Source organism: Chroicocephalus ridibundus, chromosome 4, assembly GCF_963924245.1.
Source record: "Chroicocephalus ridibundus chromosome 4, bChrRid1.1, whole genome shotgun sequence".
Lineage (NCBI taxonomy): Eukaryota > Metazoa > Chordata > Aves > Charadriiformes > Laridae > Chroicocephalus > Chroicocephalus ridibundus.
Window position 1 is genome coordinate 75,485,127 of NC_086287.1, and position 17,744 is coordinate 75,502,870.

A 17,744-nucleotide genomic window follows, 5' to 3' on the forward strand; every position below is an offset into this window, starting at 1 on the left:
GCTGCTTCAGACTGTATTAATCACAGCCAGTTTAGAATTACTATACGCTCGTTATTTAAAATTATTTACTGAATAAGTTATAAATAAGGTTCTTTGAATTTTTGTTTCTGTGTGCCAAGAAGATTCATTACTTGGCTTGGAAGTTTGGGGCTATTTCTGTGCTTTTGTCAAAAATCAGTTCTGGTTAATGTCAAAACCAGCTTTATGGCATTCAAATACTCATTTACCTCCCTAAATGGATCTAGATAGAAAAAGTTTCAGCCACTAAGGCATTAGTAAACACGCCTGCAGCCAAGGCATCGGGGCTTTGCCAACCTCTCCTGCCACCCTGTGCCACTGGTCGCGGCACTGCCCAGGTCCCCGGCATGCAGCCATCACCCAGAAGAAGAAACCAAATGAGTGCTGGACAAGTGGAGACAATGTGGCTTTGACACCTGCCTGCCTCTCCAGCCAGACGGTGGAGCATCTCTTTAGCTGCTGCTGCCTGGCATCCAGCACGCTTTTTGCTCTTTCATTAAAGGTGGAGAGCGGGGGACCACCAGCAGCCGCTGGTTGCCTTGAAAGCTTTATGCATATGCAGAACGCAGATGCTGAGCAGCACAGGAATAAAGAGGAGAGAACACAGACGAGACAACAGAAAGCACGGTTAAATCCAGGCAAAGTGCATCCCAGTGAAAGCAGCAAACATTAATTACAGGTCTTGACAGACCCAGAGCAATCAAGCCACGCAGCACCCAATGGCAGAAGAGCCCCGCACAGCCTGCTGTCTCCACTCCTGACCCACTGGCTTTTTCCTTTCCAGGTTGCTTTGCAGGCAGCGAGCTCAAACCCTGCCCAACAGCGGCAACGGCGAGCTGCCGAGGGACGGCGGCAGCTCCGGCTCCACCTTCTCTGCCCTGACATTGAACAGCGAGCTTCCCCACTGCTGCCCCTGCCAGGAATACGCCGGGTCCCAGACCACCGCAGCCCTACAAAGGAAGGGCCCAGTAAGGACGGGAAGGTTGTTGACAGCTGGGAGAGACCAGAGCTATTCTCCCACACCCTCAGCTCCAAGTTCAGAACGTCTGAGGTCCCAAGAAAAGGCTATGGCCATTCCAGTTTCACGCCTGATGCTGGCCCAGCAGTTTTCCCTCCCTGGTCCACACGGTGCTCGGCACAAAGTGTTGGTTCACCCCCATCACTGGTGACATTTGCTCTACAAGCTTTCATCGGGGGCTTTATTCAGGTGCTACGCCCAGTATTTTCCAGCAGCTTCTGGAAAGGCCGTTGGAGCAGGAGCTCAAACCATGAGCTGCAATTACAGATGAGGGGCCACCTGAAGAACCCAAGGGCTTCTCTGAAAGAAAGGTCCGAGACAGAGCAGAAGTCCTGCCCGCACCCTGGTGTGGCAGGCAGAGGCAGCGCCTTTCATCTCCCCTTTGAATTCTGCCTTCTCCCCCCTGCCCCTCTGCGCCCAGCGGGGAGCTTTATTTAATTAAACACTTCCAACAGGCAGGACCTGCAGCCCCACTTAGTGCAAAATGTCACATATGACTTACTAATATTTACTAATGACTGAGGGATTGAGGTTAATCCAAGGGTTCGATGGCAGGAAGAGGAAATGGTGACCCCGTTATAGAGATGGGAATTGGGCAGAAGGACTTTGCCTTCCCAGCCCGGAGGCTGAAATGCCACGTTAGTCCCTGCACTAATTTAAGTTTATTATAATGCCACCTGTAATCACCAGGTGATGTTATAACAAATTTATACCCCAGCTTGAAAATGCCACGCTGCCAACCGCGCCGAGGTAACGCACCGGCCTGCACTGAAAAAGACTCGGGGAAACCATGTATGCATGCAATGTATGTCAACACCTAAAAATACAACAAACCCCCTCCCCTCTGCAAGTTGAGGGGTTCAGAGCTCATGGTTTGGGGAACACAGCTTGCCCACTCTGTTAATAAAGCATGGATTCCCCCCCAGTCGCTGGGGTCAGGGGGTTTTGACCCAGGCCTTGCAACCAGGGCAGGAGCTGGAGCAAGTAAAACGCTTCAAATGCACCATTTTATATCCCATTGATCTTAAGAGTGCTACACTGGTGCTTGCTCAAAGATAAAATGTAGACTTTGATTTTAAATATCTACAGAACCTTTTCCAACTGCGGTTAGGCTAATGAACAAAAAAAAAAATCCCTTCTAAAGCACTCCTGCTTGCACCCAAACATCTCCTCCTCAGGGACTTTTTTTCAGGAATTACACAGCCCACCCAACGCACCCGGTTCCTGCAAATGGAGACCAGGCGCAGCACGAGAGTTCATGTTATTCCTGGTCCTACGCCTAAAGGCAACGCCCCCCAGACATCTGAGGAACCTTGTAATTACCTGCACTAACCTCACCATCAAGTAAAACTCCTGCAGCATTAGGAGATCCAGCTCTGGATCCAACATAAGGAGGATGTAGACTTGTTGGAGTGGGGCCAGAGGAGGCCCCGGAGATGCTGGGAGGGCTGGAGCCCCTCTGCTGGGAGGACAGGCTGAGAGAGCTGGGGGGGTTCAGCCTGGAGAAGAGAAGGCTCCGGGGAGACCTTCCAGCCCCTGCCAGGCCCTAAAGGGGCTCCAGGAAAGCTGGGGAGGGACTCTGGAGCAGGGAGGGGAGCCATGGGACGAGGGGGAACGGTTTTAAACTGAAAGAGGGGAGATTCAGATTAGATACTAGGAAGAATTTTTTTTACACTGAGGGTGGTGAGACACTCTCAGGTTGCCCAGAGAGGTGGGAGATGCCCCATCCCTGGAAACATTCAAGGTCAGGCTGGCCAGGGCTCTGAGTAACCTCGCCTAGTTGAAGATGTCCCTGCTCAATGCAGGGGGGTTGGAGGAGACGACCCTTAAAGGCCCTTCCAACTCAAACCATTCTATGATTCTAGTATCACAATCCCCAGATGCCCAGACTTCCCCAGAGCTCTGAGAGGGTTCCCCAGAGCAGTATGAGGAATTAACACCACAAGAAACAAAAAACAAATAAATAAATAATAATCAAACCTCCAAATCTTAAGAGACTCACCTTCCAAGGCATACAGAGGCTCATCCCGGAGAGGGCCCTGGAGCTGTGTGGCTTCTCCCGAGCCCGGAGCAGCAGCACAGCTCCTGGCTGGGGCTGCCCACGGGCTCCGGGCATCCTGTGAAATTCAGGACACCTGGGCTGGGGGCTTCACACCGGCTCCAGGCACGGCCTCCCCCAGGGAAGGTATCACTATAGAGTGGAAACCTTAAAAAACTACAGAATATTGCATTTTTGTTATTCTGAGGTGCAGGCAAACTTAGTGAACTCCTAGCAGAAGGCACAAAGCCTGGAGACCCCTCCGCTGATGGCTGCTAAATAAATTCAGAGGGTGGGGTGCTGAGTTGTTGTTTGGGTATTAAGGGGGCATTACCCAGCTCTGTTGTTTTGGCAATGGCGAAAACGAGCATTTAACACCAAAACCGACCTGCCCTTGCTTAAAGTCACAGGCCACGGACTCGATAGAAGCTGTGATTGTGTACTTGTAGGGAACAGACATTGTACCATTTTTCTTGCGTGTTTATTGCTTGTAATAGCATTTGCATAAAGCAGACCAAAATATTTTTCCCTTCAACGTGCAACTTAGGTCAGAACTATTAAGAACCCTTGGAATAAACTAATCTGTTTCTGATGACCTTTCAAAATTACCCTTTGTTTCTTGTCCCTGGTACACCTTGTGTCGGATCGTATGTAACAGTATAAAAAGCACAGAAAAGGGGAATTGTAGACTTTCAGATTTATAAGCATGTCTGTGGGCATGACCAATAATTAAAAAAAACATTTGAGTTATTGCACCTAAATAAATTATTGCCACTTTATAATGGACCTCCCCAATGGCAACATAAAACTGTTAATTCACACCATTTCAATGAACAAAATGTGTCTGCGAATGTATTGAAATTAGAGCTATCGAGCTTCTTCGTAGCAAAGGCGGGGAGGGAGGGACTGGCATTTTTCCCATTGCTCATGCCCGCTGTAATTAATTTCTAAAATAATTTCCTCCTTTGCCCAGCAGATACCACCTCTAGCCCCATTTGTGGGAGGACAAGATTCCCCCAATTTATTAACTGACAATAAATACCGTTAATTACTGCTCAGAGGGTAAAACTCTGGCAGCTTTCAATGTAAGAGGGACTCCCTCTGGTGTACCCAGTATATGATGGGGTACGATGGCAAAGCCCCTGGCGAGAGCCAAGGCAGAGTCTCAGGCTCAGCCGGGGCATGGCAGGACACTGGCTGAGCTGCCCCAGGGGATGCTCGCTTTAAAGGAATAAAATAGAAACCTTTCTTATTCTTAACATATTTAGCCTGTGGCTAAAGCTGTGAATGCGTGGAGGTTATTCAGTAGGGCACAAAACTTGCCCGAGTGTCCCTTTTCCTGCGGCATTGCTCTCTGTCCTCAAAGCGCGGCTGGAGCTGTAGGACAGGAGCGATTTTGGGAGAAATGAGGTTCAGGGTAAGCAGACGGCCCAGCAGCAAACACGGGCGACGAGGAGGGGAGGTCTGCCAGGGCTCCCCAAAAGACGCCTGCTGCAGCCTCCAGGAGCAAGCCAGGCTCTCACGTAGAGACCATCAGTTTAGTCGCATACTCAAGGCTGCTCCTTGCTGCCCAGGCACCCGGCACACTCATTTTTCCAGCGGCATTTTATTTGTCCTTATTTGCTGTCCTCGAAGTGACAGAAGTGGGGAAATTATTTATACGTTACACCGCTCCAGTAATTATTCACTAAGAGTTGGGGTGAGTAACATCTGCCATTTCTCCGGTCCTGCTCACTGCTGGACACACAAAAAAATTCATTTCGTAAGCAGATGCTGGGTTTCCTGGCTGCAACCCTGTTTTAAAATGCTGCTCCGTTTGCCACTCGTGTCATTTAATGGGTTTCACCGAGACATGACCAGACCTGCAAGGCAGCTATCGATTTCCCACAACAAAGAGCTGCTCTTGAAATAATTTAACGAGATCGCCATTAAGTGACTTTGAGCCGCAGGTGCTGGGCTGCGCTCGGACGAGAGCTCGCTGGGATCTCATGGAAAACCACCCCCCCGCCCCACGAGCGAGGGAGCTCCTGACCTGGCATCCCCAGGGGAGCACGAAGACAAGCGGGGCAGCAAGCGCCTTTTGCCCATGAAGTCCCCTCCATCCTGCAAGGCCAGAGCTGGACAAGGGCCACCTTCGTCCCGTGGCAATGTCACGCCGGCGGCCTGTGAGGCACCGGAGGGTGCGCGCCCGCGGCACGGCACGCAGGGACATCTAGTGCCCGGTGCCGGGGCTGCAAGGAGCCACCGCCTTACCGCAAAGTGTGCTTTACTGGTGGTTTATTATCCCCTGGCAGCAACGGAAAATCCCCGTGTGCCCAGCGGCAGCGGTGGTCCGGAGAGCAGGGTCCCGCAGGGGGGTGGTGGCAAGGCTCTGCATCCTGGTTTGAGCGAGACGGGACTCACTTCTCTTTCAGTAATTTTACTTTTCAGTAAGGTCTCTTCTAATGCCTGGGAAAACTGCACATTTAGAAGACTCCGGTGTCTAAATTGGTGACAATATTTACTTTATCGCCAGCTCTGGGGTGCGGGTTTCAAGGTCTCGGTGTTTTCAAGGTGCGGGGACGAGGAGGAGCGAGACCCGGGCATTGCCCCAAGCTGCCAACAGGGTTATTTCATACCATGAACGGCACATTCAGTATAAATTAGGAAGTTTGCTGAGTTCTCCCTCTCTCCCCTGATGGCTGCCATCCTGAGCACTCCTCGCCCCGGTGCCGCAGCCCTCAGCCCTTCCCTTCCTCCCGCAGCCGCAGCGCTCGCAGGGTCCCACATTGGCTGTCCCTGCGGGGAGTGCACGGCTTCTGCTGGGGAACGGGCTGGGAATAGTCCTCATGTGGTTTATATTGGTATCAGGATCAGTACTGGTTCTGTAGTGTTATTCATGTTAATTATTTAGTCTTATTCTATTAAATCTGTTTATATTTCAACCCTCAGGTTTCCTTGTTTTTTCCCAATTCCCCTTCTTGGGTCGGGGGAGAGAGAATAATTGTTGGAATGACAATAAATTGCTGTGGCTTCCTCAAACCACAGCACTCTGACATGCGTTTCAGCTGTCTGCCACGTCTGAAGCTTTGGCTCCCCAGCTGGAGCTCCCTGACAGCCCATGCCCCCTTGCCTGAAGCACAGCTCCTCTGACAAGTCCAGTTTGGGCAGTTTTGGGCCGTTTCCCCAGCTGGGCTCTGTGGGGTAACGCAGGTCGTGCATCATGGCTGATGAGAATGTGAGATTCATGTCTTCATCCACTTGCAGTGCCCGCCTCTCCAGCCCCATACCTGGTTTGTGGGCTTCTCAAAGTGCGGCACAGACGCAGCATCCTAACGGAACACTGCACCTGGGGACGGAGCTCACCATAAGGTTTGCAGCGTAAGGAACTTGATCTTGGTTCCAGGGGACATACTCCCATCCAAATTACCTGTAGCCAAGCTGGTGCGTTAAAGCTGCTTGGACAACACAAGCAGGGCTAGTCAAACCCTTGTACAAGCAGAAATACTGTATTTCTAAGGATCATCCAAGTTATCTGCTGTTGAGGAAGGTGGACAATCAAGACTTGAAGACCACTTCATGGTGCTAAAAGGTCAGAGCATCGCAGATTGACACAGGGGTGTATCAGTGCTTTAGGCACAAAGCGTGTTTGCATAGTACCCGTCCTGCTCGCATCCCTACAGAGCCCCGGGACACGCGGTGGCAGCAGGGAGGGCGGTGGCAGTGACCAGGCTGCAGCGATCGTCAGAAACCCCTTGGACCGAGGTGCTGCCAGCAGACACCCCTGCCCACCCCCCCCTCCTCAGGCAGCAGCCCTCACTGTAAAATAGACATCTTTTTTCTTTACATGAAATTGGAAAAGATTGTTGGAGATCGGGAAGGTCCCACTGGGCTACACAGCTCAGTGGAGAACCTGAAATAATTACGGATTTGGGATGTCTTAATCTACCCCCTCCCGGCAGGGGGGGATGCGATGCGTTCATGCTTTAAAGCCCCTCTGCTCTGCAGAAACCAGCCAGTGTCACAGCCAGCGCAATGCCGGGTTCATCCAGCGCCCGTGGGCTCCGCAATCGGGAGAGGGAGCTGTGCTGCTGCGGGACGGACACAAGGACACCTCAGCAGGACTGAAAGCCTGCTTTCCACCAGAACTCGCAGCCAAATGTGCTCATGTTTCCTCACTAAAATATTGATTTTAAGCAGTTTTAATTAAACACTTTGGCATTTTTAAAGTTGTTCTTTCCCACCGCCGGGTGCATCCCAGGTCACGCCACACAGGTTTTAGCCTCTTAATTAGGGTTTGAATCACACCTTCAGAAGCCCAAAACTGTTTCCCAGTAAAACCTGTCCCAACAGCTTTACCACCCCATGCAAGTCCAAATCGGTGCTTTGGGGCTGGCAAAACACCTAATCCCCTCCTTGAGGGCATGTCTGTACAGTCTGTACACAGATAATTGCATAACACGATGTCCAGAATATCGTGACGGAGAAGATCTCCACGCCGTTCCTGTGCGAAGGCCCTGAGCATCGCTGGCGAAGCCGGGGCTGTCTGCTCCCGCTGCCAGGCCACTGCGTGGAGCCACCAGCATAGCGAGGACAGCATCTTCTGGGGGCTCCCCGGCACGGATTTCCAGAGAAATCCCTCTTCCAGCACCAGCAGTAGATACCGGGAGGGGTTTACCCTTCCTCGCTGTCTGCTACTTCCTGATTTTGGGTGGTAAGATACAGGACGGCAATTAATCTCCAGGTAACTCTGGAAGATCATGGAAAAAGATCCAAAGCAAACCACAAATTTGAGCGGTAAAAAAAACCCTATTGTGATGTCTTTCTGCTGTTGCTTTCATTCCCAGTTCCTAGGTGCACCTGAGGGTCCATATATTTCAGTAGGAGACCATGCAGCATGAGACACACCGGTAAAAATACGAAGCTAATTATTTACCACACGACTTTTCCCATGAAAATGGCAGAAATAAAGATATTAAATGAAGCCATGCTATAATCCTAACTTCTCCTATGCCACCCAGATTGTCTGAGTACCTTGTAGCAGGATCTGTCTCAAAAGACGTTTCTTTCTCGGGCTCCTCAGCGCTGATTCTGACATGGTAGAAGCCCATGTCTCATGACCAGCATCCAGGAAGCGCAAGCATCAGGCAGGATGTTGGGTACCAGGGCACAAGGCTCCCCGCTGACAGAGCCACCAGGTGTCACTTCAGGTTTGTGAGGAGTGGCTATGTTAAATAGCAGAATAAAGCTTGCGTCCATGACTGCGGAAGTACAGAAATCTTAAATTGCAGTGAGATAAACTACCTGAAAAACTGCTGGTTTTCTTCCTGGCAGAGGAACACTGCTTATGGATGGCATCCATGGGTTGTTTCGGATCCTTTTTTAGGTTCCCTTCATTTCTGGGACATTTTAGAGGGATTCCCCCAGTGTGCCTCACCAGCCAGAATAAATCTGGTGCCTTGCAGAAATGTTTCTGAGGGTTTCTCTACCAGGTGCACACTCTGAGTCACCACAGATTTACTGCTTCACCTTTGCCTCCAGGATTATGGCAAGTGACTCCAGAAGCCCATTACAGACTTGAAAACTATCCTGCCTCCAGCAGAGAGATTCTCAGTGCAGCGCTCCTGTCCCGCTGTTCATTCTTTATGGCTGTGAGGCATTTCTAGCTATTAGTCTCAGACCTGTTAAAACAAAGGATCCAGAGTTGTTTATTTTATAGCGTTACGGGGCACACCTTAATGTCCTGCTGCAAACATAAATTACATAAAGGCTCTGATTGCAGCAGGGAGGTATGTGTCTCCGAACAACCGCTCCTGGGAGGGATGGGCATGTTTTGGTCCCCAAGAGCCATCAGGCTGGAGGGCTCCCGGGCTGTGGGCTCGGGGAGAGGTGGAATGAGACTGGGAGAGGGCACGAAGCCTGGTGAAGAGCCCCTGGGCGCCTGCAGGGAGCCCAGCAGGGCCAGCCACGCCGGTGTGGCTGCGCCAGCCATGTGCTGCTGGGACTAATCTCGTTGCCAGGAAATTCAGGGACCGGGGAGATAAATTATCGATAGGTGCCGGAGGCATTCTGTTGGAATTACGACCTGCCCTATGTCACAGTCCTGAAGCAGCCAGGGAAAAAGTCCCTCTGGGGACTTTGGAAAGTCTCTCCAAGGACTGGCATTTTGGAAAATGGCCACGTGGGTGATGCTGGCTTATTAACCCAGCCCCTTCCCCAGCCCCAGCTTATGGCTCTTACTCATATTCCGTCGTGCTGGCAAGCTCCATGCTGGCAATCATGACGTCCCCAACAGCAAAGCTGCCTCCTACGCCCCCACCACAGACACCAGCGCTCACCCGCCCTGGCAGGCTCCAGCAATGTACTGGATGCTCCGTTTTTACAACAAAACCCAAAAGCTTTGGCTGACAGAACAGTCCAGCGCGTTTCCGAGACCACCTGCCAAGAGGGGGTTTTCTCGATGACTTTTGAGGGTGGAGTTAAGACAACGTGATGCCATCCTGCATCCATCCTGCCCCTGGGTGGCCAGCTGCCCACGCTCGATCCCTCGGGATGGCTCACACGCCAACATTAGAACCAGAGCTCAGGATACAGCGCACTGAGATAACAGCCTGGCCCAGGGTCAGCCACAAAATGTCCAGAAGTGTGGGCAGCGCCCTCCATCTCTGACAGCCAGATTAGATACTGCCAGGAGGCCATGTTTGGGGCCGTTCCCTCAACAAATAAACCATGATTTCTTTTCATATTTACTGAAACACAAGCGCCAGCTAGCAGCAGGAGGTTTTTACGCTTGCAGGCATGCTAGGAGGAATGCTGGCCGTGCAGCAAGTGAGCCGTGATAAATACGGTACTGCACGTCCCAGATCAGGGCGAGGATGCCCGTGCCCTGCCCCAAAGGGGTTCATGACTGCCGAAGAGAACTAGAAAGAAGAAGGCATCGGGTGTACCCGTGGCTCCCACGAAGGCCAGTCTGAACACACCACCTTTGCGTGACAGTGGAGCACAGGAAAGCATCCTTCCCAGGCTAAAAATCCAGCAGGGACCAGCTTCGTCGAAGGGCCGCGTGGGGTTGGTGAAGAGCAATTAAGCATCCCTAGGAAATGTCTGCTTTCAATAAAAAGCAGTCATTTCCCAGCTCCCTGTAATAATCTCACTCCTCCTCCTCCTCCACGAACGTGATGCATTTTTTATCGGAAGGAGAGCAAGAAGTACGCCGCCCGTGCCCAGCTGGTTGCTGCCCCAGTGCCAGCTGTACATGGAAGCAGCCTCCAAAGGAGGCCGGGCACACCAGCACCCTGCACACCACCACAGTTGCCACCTTCAGGTTCTCCAGCCCAAATCCAAGGAAGTTTCCTCAAATAGTTTATTTTCTTCAGGCTTGTCCCCTTTTGGCCTTTTACACCTTTTCTTCCCTTCAGCTGCCCGTTCTGGTCAGGCCTCTTTGCTGACCCGGGACCCCATCACTGGATATATCAGGGAGGTCCTGATGGAGGACCTGAGGAGGGACTCTGGATCAGGGAGGGGAGCCATGGGACGAGGGGGAACGGTTTGAAACTGAAAGAGGGAGATTTAGCTGAGATCTGGGGAAAAAATTCTTGGCTGTGAGGGTGGTGAGCCCCTGGCCCAGGTTGCCCAGAGAAGCTGTGGCTGCCCCATCCCTGGAGGGGTTCAAGGCCAGGCTGGACGGGGCTTGGGGCAACATGGTCTGGTGGGAGGTGTCCCTGCCCAGGGCAGGGGGGTTGGAACGAGATGATCTTTAAGGTCGCTTCCAACCTAAACCATTCTATGATTCTATGAAACCTTTCTTGTAGGTGGGGTGGCTGCCTACCTACGGCCACGGTAAGGATTTTGAAGCCAAACTTGGCCGGCAGTCAGATCTCCTGGGGTGGGCCGTTTGTGGAGAATATAATCCCCATTTGTTATTGTTAGAGCTGTCAGAAAAGAAAACACGGGCAGCAGCAGTTTCAAGGTGTGATCGAATGCCCTGGGAGAAGCGAGATATTTGGTGGGGTGGTGAGAGGAATTACTCGATATGGACTCAAAACTGTCATAAACCACAGCTGAGGAGAAGAGCCCAGATTCCTGGTGGGAGCTGGGGGGAAATCAGGGCATGTGAGCTGAGAAAATTGGATGTAGGAAACGAGGCTGTCGGGTCCCCCTGTTCTCTGTTTAGGCAGCCAGCTCGGCTCTGAATTCGTTAAATTAAAGGCTGTCAGCATGAGGTAACCACACCAAGCAAACCCCGTGTCTACACCTGAACAGCTATGCTCTGATCTCAAACCTGAGCTATGTCGAATTTCCATCAGCAAAGCGCCCGATGCTACATCACAAAGAGCCGCGTTACAGGGCACGCAGCATCCGTCCCGTCCTCCGCTGCCGGGGACCAGCCCCGGGCGGCGGCGACCGGTGCTTTGGGGAAAGAGCAAGGACAGTTGGAGCTACAAGTAATACATTACTAGTTAAGAAAATTTAAAAAAAAAAAAGACAGAAATATGTCCCCTTACTGATAGTAGCAAAAAAAAATCCCATCTGAATAGCAATACTCCCCTTCACCTCCTCCCTGTGTTTACTTGAATACACATCGTTAGTCACCATCCTTCTTGCTGAGCTTTTCCCCTGTCATACAAACTTTGATTGTAGTAAATAATTCACAAAACATCATCCTGACAAATCTGAGTATTGGGGAATCAGAGGAATACAGAAACTATTTTTCCATCTAGAAAATGCTTAGTGTTGGTTCTTTCACCAAGTGGGGACCATTGGGACCTTCTGGCCTCGGAAAGAGGGAGAATTTGGGGCTCAGTCATTCAGCCCTTAACAGAATAAGCACTTTCATCCTCTGCATTTCCACTTCCCTTATCAGTGCGGTATTCAAAGCCTACTGGGACTGCTCACACAAGGAAAGCGAGGAAGATGGTTCATCTCTGATGATATCTGACCAGAGCAAGACTTTATTGTTTCAGCTGCAGGATTGCTTTCGAAGCCCCGTAGTTTCCTCCACCTAAGGCTGGGAAAGCTGCGCACGGCAAAGCGGGAGCTGCTCCAGCGGAGCCGCATCGCTTCCGAGAGCAGCTCAAACAGCCAGCCGCTTCCCAGCACACAGATGGAGGGGTATCCATTGCATTGTTTAAAGGGAGGGGGAGGGGGTGGAAAAAAAAGCCCTTTGTTGGAAATGGATGTAGCAGAGCGCAAGGAAGGTCACAGGGGACAGGCAGCCTGGGAACGGGAGATTCCACCTCCCTTCGGTTTGCTTTCCTTTGTTTCGGGGTGAGAACATTTCACTTGGCCGGCTCCCGGCCAGCGCCCCTGTTATGTCACATCCAGATTACTCAGTGGATGAGGTATTTGGAGTGTTACGTCAGGCGGATAACATGTGTTTATGTAACTTTATCTTTTTCTCAGACACTTGCTTCTCCATCTTCCTGAAAAATATTTATATAAATATTTGTATTTCCTGGAACGTGAACTTACTTGTATCAGCCTCAGGATGACAGTCCCCTTAATCACGAAACGGCGCAAGTGGTTGCTGCAGGCCTCCACAGCACCGCCTGGGAATGTTTTTTGCTTCTTACAAACACGGGTTCACCAAAAAACAGAGTGATGCAGGGGAAGAGACCAGCTCTGGTGAAAACACAAACCTGGAAATATCTCTTGGCCTTGAGACAGAAGTGCTCGCCAAAAAGGGAACCAGAAATCCACCCCTAAATCCCAGCAGTTACAGCATTCACCGCAACGTCAGAGCGCTGCATCTGAGGCTCTGCTATAAATCCCCAGTCGAAAACTGGTTTCTGTCCCTCTTTCTAATGAAAAATTTCCAAAGGTCTTACTTCCACCTCTACGTAACACCGAGGGAGGATTTTAAAGCTTTAATTTTCAGGGGAGAAAACCTTCTTACTCTTACACATTTGTTGGGGTCAATATATCGCAGAGGTTGTGTGCTGCCTGCTTTCATAAGCTGCCTTAAGCCATCTTAGTTACAGTCCCACCAGCAAAAAATCCAACCAGCTGTTCACACTCCTGAGAAGTCTCTTTTGCTTAAACTTCGTGAAAGTGCAATGCGGGTGACGTGGTGTGTTTTTGCAGATAGGTTACTTCAGGCAGCGTGAATCACGTGTAATTCATTCATACGAAACAGCGCCCTTACCTCTCACCGCTCATGTGCCTTATTGCTCATTAATTGCCTTCATTTCCTGGGCAGCTGCCAGAGACGCTGCGACAAGAGCAGCATTTACAAGAAAGCTGCTCCAGCGACCCCTGCGAAAGGGAGCTTGGCAAACAGGTGCTGGAAAGGGCTCGGGGAAAACTTGGATCACCACATCCGAGCTGGGAATCCATGCTCACACCACAGCCCCGGGGCTGGGCTCTCACCCCTCTGGCCGTGCCGACGTTGTATCTGTATCTCCGTATCTCTGCAGGTGCCTTGGGAAGACAAACCTCTCACCCCCCTCCATGTCACGATGCCCATCGCATGTACCCCTTTCCTCCCGGCTGGAGGCGGCCGTTCAGCCCCTGTGTCCCCTGTGGTCCCCAAGCAGGGGACACTGCAGGGGACGGCTTGAACCCGGTGCAGCCCGTGGTGCTTCCAGCACTGCATCCCCTGGCACATCCGCATTCAGCATCCCACCGCTTTGCCATTGGCTTGCTTTTGCTAGACCTTAATGTTTAAACCGAAAAGTCCATTTATTACCCCAGATAAACACCAAGGAATTTTTTTCTGACATACAAATTCCCTGCCTTTTTCAGCCGAAAGCTCTATCGGCCAGTTTATTAGCTTTGAAAGCCTCTGAGACCTCTGCTGACTCGGAGTTACGGTAATACTGGATAACTCGGGTATTAATGCCAAGTTGCAAATGAGGTTTGCTCCGCTGGGCTGGCTCTCAAAGAGAATGAATGTTTTAGGCCTGAAACTGTGTCTGTGGTCTCATAAAAAAAGCACAGCTCTCCTGGTTTTCTATTTCTCTGCCATTAAAGGAATGATTTCATCCTGCCCTTTGCTCATCATCTGGTTAAGGTTTGCCTCCCTGGCAAAAGGTTCAGTGGGCTATAAAAGCGCAACTGAAATTTGGAGACTTACCCAATATAATACCCTAAAACCCCACACTTCGTTGTCAGCAGTAACTTTACACCCTCACAACCCCTCTTGATCCGCCTCTTCATTCCTGGCTTGCAGTGAGACGCTGTTTCACCCAGCGAACCCCCTCTGACCTGGCCCCGATGTAATGCTGTGCCCAAACCAGCTCTGTTTACCCCCAAAAACAGCGGGGCTGGCACCAAAAGCCCCGTCCTGGCCGCCCAGCTGCGTCCCAGTTCCTAAAGGTGGTTCCTGCGGTTATTTCACCAGTCCCTTCGCTTCCAGCAAGACCCAGATGTGGAAATTCACCTGCAGGGTAAATATCTTAAATAAATAGTGCTTTCACCTTCCAAACCGGGTTTCCCGGCTGGCGGTGATGCCGGTTACGGAGCAGGGCCACACTGCCCGTGCACGCGTGCTGCCTGGCTCAGGATTCCCCTCCTTTCCCTCATTTCCAGCCTGCTGCAGCACAGCTGTAACATCAGGCGGAACCGTCCGCGCTTCCAAGAAATGAATGCGACCAGCAAAAAATTGGGCTGGAAAACAAAATCCATTCTGCTCCCTTCGCAGAAAGCTGCCTGCTCTGCGCCTCCTCGGACAGGCTCCTGTAAATCGATATGTTGGTATATACCGGCACCACCCAAGCTCCCTGTGGGTGCCCATGTGGAGCAGAAGGGAACGTTCATACGGCCAAAGGCAGAAATGCTGTGAGACGTTCTCCTTGCCATGCCAGAGCGGAATCTCCCTGTCTCCGAGCTGCACAGCGGAGGATCCAGGTTTTGTCCTGGTCCTCAGGGCTTGGTCCCCAGGGATGGCAAAGGAAACTCTCCCTGAGCAGCGGATCCTTGCAACTTCCCAGGCTCTGGCAGAGGTGGGATCCAGCCAACGAAATTTGCCTTCCCTTTTCTTAACTCCCCACTTCTCAGATGTTTTTCCCTGGAGCCGCCAGGCTCGGTTCCAGCTTGAAACCCCTTCTGCTAGAAGACCCCCCCTCACTGCCCCGCTCCCAAGTGCCCCCCCATTACAAGCACAACTTGGGAGCTGCCAGTCAGCAGTGATGCGCTGGCTGCTTGCCTGCACACAAATATCTATATTTCACAAATAAAGCAGGTTAATTTAAGGCACCGCAGCCTGCAATAGCCTGGCAGCTCCCTAAGGGTCCTTATAAAGCTAAGATTTACAGCATCATCGGACTTGCAATACATCATAATGCTCTGTAGACCTTTTAAATAGAGCGGTTTGGCCAAGACGTGGCTGGATTTAGTCCTGTGCTCAAAGACAGAAGCGTGGCCAAAAAAAGTGAATGCTGAGCAACCAGAGGGGTTCCCAAGAATGAAATAATATTTTACTGAAATAATTTCAACCCAGATGATACGTAAAAGACAGCTCCTTTTAAAAAGAAGATACCTTCCCCTTCCTTTGAGAAGTGAAAGCTCACAACGAACATGCTCCGACATCTCCTAAGTCCTTCACCAAAGCAAGAAGTAGCAGCAGTAAGTTTGCACGTTAATTGCATAAGAAAAGGTACCTGAGTTTAGACTTGTACAGTCAGTTCTGCCACACCCGCAAGTGTGTTTATTTAAAACATATCAGCCTTGACTACAAGGACTTGCTAGCACACAAAAAAAACCCAAACAAAAAACCTCCACAATTCTCTTTTTTTGGTCTTGTTGGCAAACTTCAAAGCCTTGAATTTCTGCTCTGGGTGCATGTTTTTCCTCTGTTCCTGGCCAGTGCCAGTGGGTCTCAGGAGCTTTTCTGCAACGACACGAACTGGGGACTGATGAGTTTGGGGAGGAAACCAAAGGAGGCCGAGGAACTCTGAAGGACAGAAAATGGGTGCCCAACATGGAGCCCTTGTCGGGGAGTGATGACCATCACCTCTCAGCGGCAGCCAGAGGTCTGAATAAAAATAACGTTGCTCTACCCAAATTTGAGCAGAGCAGGGAGCTGCTCAAGGCGTCCCAGACTGACCCACTCTGGTCGTCATGGCTGCAGAAGGTTCCCCCTGGGCAGCAGGGAGGGGACACCGAAGGACTTGCAGGGGACAAAGAAAGGAAGCAGGGCGATCTCCAGTTTCAAACAGCCAGTGAACTCGCCCAGGTGGCCAGCTAACTGCACATGGGCCTCACGTGCAGCAATGGAAACGGTGGTGAAAGTGTTCAGTATCTCGCCTGACAAAGCTGCGTCACTCCCACCAGTGGCATGTGACGGGCAGAACGCTCAGGAGACTAATTTTTTTCCTGGTCCCATCACATGCTGTAGGTCAAGGTCATAATGCACGGGTGAATCCCACACATAACAAAGCCGGTATCTGTTGACTCTCATGGCTGATGTTTTGGAACAATAATTCACATTTGTCTCCCTGGATACAGAGAACTGAACGACAACTTGGATTAGCGCTGCACAGCCTTGCCCCGAGGACTTGTCATTGTTGATGAGGAAACCACTACCTCTGCCATTGAGATCCTCCGCTCCCACATTCCTCCAGGGCAGAAAGTAGGATATTTTCTAAGCATCAGCTGTAAAAAACCACTTCCCTTCCTGGTTCTACGTAGGGCAGGCAATTAGCTCAGCCTCTTGGACAAGAAAGCTGGCTATTTAAAACACGGCCACTCAAGCTCCCCCGAAGCAGGCACAGGCTGCTGCCCTCATTAGGAGCTCCCCAGTGCAGGGCAAATGAGATCATGGTCATGCAACACGGGATACAGGAATGATCAGCATGAACGCTGTGACCTTGACCTCAGTGACAGGAAGAGCAGCATTTCACTGACGCCAACCCTACACCCTTATTCCAGCACACTCCAATGGCCCTTGGTTGGTTTTTTTTGGTTTTTTGTTTGTTTTTTTAAGATGCCCTTTGGCTTTTGTTCTCCACTTCGTTTGCTTTCGATGTAGGAATTTGAGATTTGGCCAAAACTGGTATTTTTAGAAAGGTGATCACCAATTTCTTTCTAGCAAAGTTCAGCTGCAGGAGAGGAACAGCACAATCCTGCACTGGCTTGGGACCTGGTCTAGAGGAACACAAGGCAGGGCAAACAGAGTACCCAAACCACATGGTTCTGTGCCATCTTATATTATCCACACTCAGGAATCCCCAGATTCAGGGGAACAACCGTCACCTCATTTAAAGCAATGCTACCAAAGAGAGCCACCCCTCTGGCCAGTGGCAATTAGACCAGGAAACTCATCCACACCACACATCTGCGCCCCCAGAATCCTGGGGGCTCTCCAGTCTCAGCCTTCCAAAGAGAATGAGGATGGTGTTTTAACACCTTGAGCCAGACTCTTCTCAGAGCCGTGCAATGAAAAAAAAAAAAACACGAAAAAACACACAAACCAAACAACCCCCCCCAAGATGCAGTGAATAAACTGCAATAGGGATGCTTCAACCAGAGAAGAAAATGGCCCACAATTCTCAACAAAGGTGGTCAGATGTTGAACAAGGCAATCAAATGTCGCTAGTGCAATCTCCATCCTGGGAGATACTCAAAGCTTTCCCCGATAAGGCACTGAGCAGCCAGGTCTAACTTCAAAGTTTGCCCTGTTTTAGGGTTGGACCACAGACCTTCAACAGCTCCTTCTGATCTAAACTGTCTTATTGACTTACTGGACTAGGC